Below are 3,262 nucleotides of genomic sequence, written 5' to 3'. Positions count from 1 at the left end.
ACCTTCTTCTTGCTGCTTGTAATCCTCGAGGGGGCCACGTGGCTCCCTGGCCTCATCCTGTTAGTCACCTTCTGGACCCTCGTCTGTCAGCTGAACAAAAGTGGGGATCTGCCAACCAGCTGAGACCAGATAACTACTGCCCGCAATTGCTAGGGCTTGATCACTCACGACCAGCCTCTTTGTGTTTTTGTCTGCCTCTATGTGCAACTGTAAAGCTGCCCAACTCTTCTTCGTCCTATAGATGTCAAGAGAGGTCAGCAGTTTGTTTCTGTCCTACACACCAAGCTACCAGACAAACAATGTGCTTTGTTGTTGTTCTCGCTGCACAGGCATGTTGAGCCTCTAAGACTCTTTCCTCTAGGTCCTGAAGAAGAACATTACTGACCTTCCTTCCCATTACCAGTTCGGTAATTTACTTGAGAGCACTTTCCTATGGTGTGCTTTTGTTCTTTGGTTGCTATCTGTGACTAGTTCTTCTTGCGTCCAATCCCATGATGCTGCGACACTAACAGCTATGAAATAAGCAGCATCCTTGATATGTGATGACTGCACTGAAGTGAGTAGGCTTTCCTGGTTTGGTGTGCCAGGGTGGAAAGGCTCTGTGTTGTTAGTCTCCACCCCCACCCACATATTTTAGTGAATAGGATTAACTGCTGTTGTTGGCTGTTAGAATTTTTTTTCTTTCCTTCTTTCTTTTGCAATAAATAAGCCTGTTCATTATATTCATAATCCATCCAGGCACTTTTTTATGCATATTAATCTGAACAATTACTTTTTCTGAACCTTTCAAAACAAAAGTAATCATTTATTTTTGCTTGTTCTAGGCAAAAATAGAACCTAGACCCTTGTGTCCAAAAACAATTTCACATCCATCAGACGTGATAGAGATGTTTCCAAAAACCTGTCGAACAAGAATCCAGTTTGTAGCCCGGCTTCTTCCCCATCATTTTTTCCCAGCTACTGTCACTACACATGGCTATCTGTGAAATTGCGGTCCAACCAACCACCAACAACAGCTTGGTGAGAGAGCAGTCACGGGCTTTGCAGAGCTGCTAACAGGCAGGGCATCAATGTGCATGCAATAGAAGGTAGAAGATCAAATGTCTTGATCTTCTTTTTCTGTAAGACTATTTCAAAAAGGTAAATAAAAGAGAAATTGTGTTGTTAAATCTGACTGTTCCAGGATGTCTCTCCAGTTTGTGACGCTGACCTGAATCCTTCATGATAACACAAAAGGTAAAGTCAGAGATTCAAGGTTCAAGGTGACGATTAAGAAGAATTGTTTTTAACATCTGAGATGAGATTAGAATAAACTGAAAATAAAGCAAAACACTGTCAAACTGAAGCATTGTTTATGCATAAAAGCAGCTAATCTTGGAGCTGAGACTTGCACATTAATAATGTATTTCAGCTCTGTTTTCATGAGTTACTTTGATATTGTTCCCAAGATAAACAAAGCTTTGTCCATCTCAACTAAGATTTGATTCAGGCAGGCTTGACCTTCTCCCACTGGCTGATGACTTGAATCATTGTCCAATTAGAGAGGTCAGTTTAAATTATGCAGCAGAGGGAAAGTGGTACTTGCCATCTGTCAGAAGGGGTTATTTCATTAGGGACAGAGCCTGGGTATTGCTGACTGCCACAGTCTGGCACAGCAGAAAAGACACCTGCCGTTAAATTCATCATTTGTCCAGAGGGAGACTGAAAGAAGATTTCAGGCTGAGAATTTGACTTCATCCTTGGTCAGTATTTGTTAATGGGTACTAGACAACTGCACTGATGTGGGAGGAGAGATACCCAGACTGCCTAGCAGCCGGAGTACCGAGCTTGAAAGTGTGCTTAGGCTATGGGTGCACACTGAAAAACTCACAGTGTTGGAGACACAAAAGGATTAGTCTATACTTTAAAACACTGGCTAAGATATAGAGTTTGTTCTCTGTCGAGAGACAAAATGCCAGAAAATCTGCAATGGAGGGGCTGTTTGCATGTGTTTGTAGCTGTTCCATGATTATTGTAAATGGCAGAAGTGCTCCTTACACCTTAAATCAACTATGTGTCTTAGACTCTGTGCACATGCTTTGCTACACTGGCACTACATCGACACTACTTTTGCTTTTGCTGTTGATATCCTCCACACACTGATTGCATAAACAGCCAAAGAGGTATTTCACAAATAAATCTTGATGATAAATTAGCCATTACAACATAAAATTAGACATAGATACTGCTGATTTGCTGGGATTTTCTTGCACAATCATCTCCAGGGTTTACTAGGGTTTATCCTTTTTCTAGGCCTGAGTACCTTCTTGATCTCAGAGGTGAAGACAATGGACAAACTGTTTCAAGATCATAAGAAGACAAGAGCAACTCAAATTATCCAAAAAAGAATGCAGAAGAGTATCTCTAAATGGATAACACATCAAACATTGAAGCAGATGGGCTACAGCTGTCAGGGTGCTGGGTCAGTGACCTAGCATTTTGAGTTTATTTTGTATTTCTGATTTCTTTTGATGTATTGGGGACATTTTTAGTTCTAGTGCTTACTGTTAGTATAGTTTAGCTAGGTTTCAGTCTAATTAATGCTATCATCCATGCTTCCTTGTTTATGTGTCTTTTTCTGTTTCCTGTGTAAGTCTGTCTTGTCCTCTGTGTATGCCCGTGCCTCGTCCCCCTTACCTGTCCCCGTGTTCCCCTCCTTGTGTTCTATTCCAGCTCCCTAATCTGTCATGTGTTCCATGTCCTATTGTCAAGCGTGTGTTTTCACAGTCTACGTCTCAGTATGATTCCTGTTTTATTTTGACAGTCTTGTGTTCCGTGTTTAGTGTGTTTAGTTTTGCTTCCCCTCTGGTATCGTGTCAGCTGTGTTTTCACTTCCATTATTAGCCATTGTCGAGCTTTCTGTTTACCTCCTCACGTCTCCATGGTTCATGGCGTCAGGATTTTCAGGTTTCATGTTTTGGTTTTTCCCAGTTTTGGTTTTGTTAGTTCTTGTTCACTTTATGTTATCATTTATTTAAATATGTTTCATTGGCTATAATAAAGGCTATTTTTTTCGTTAGATTCAGTCAACCCTGTTGGAATTTGACATAATCAACATGAAACCAAGGATCTGTTCTGCTTGTAACAACAGTTCAGACTGGTGATGGTAGTGATTTCTTGAACATAATAGCAAATTGCTGAAGTCAGATGACCTCCATGGTCAACAGATCCCAATAATATTCCCAAGATTTACATCATGGATGTGCAGCTGACAAATCTGTTG

This window comes from Pundamilia nyererei, unplaced genomic scaffold (assembly GCF_000239375.1).
Source record: "Pundamilia nyererei isolate P.nyererei 1_Seehausen unplaced genomic scaffold, PunNye1.0 scaffold00010, whole genome shotgun sequence".
In the NCBI taxonomy this organism is placed as follows: Eukaryota; Metazoa; Chordata; class Actinopteri; order Cichliformes; family Cichlidae; genus Pundamilia; species Pundamilia nyererei.
This window is presented reverse-complemented; position numbering follows the sequence as displayed.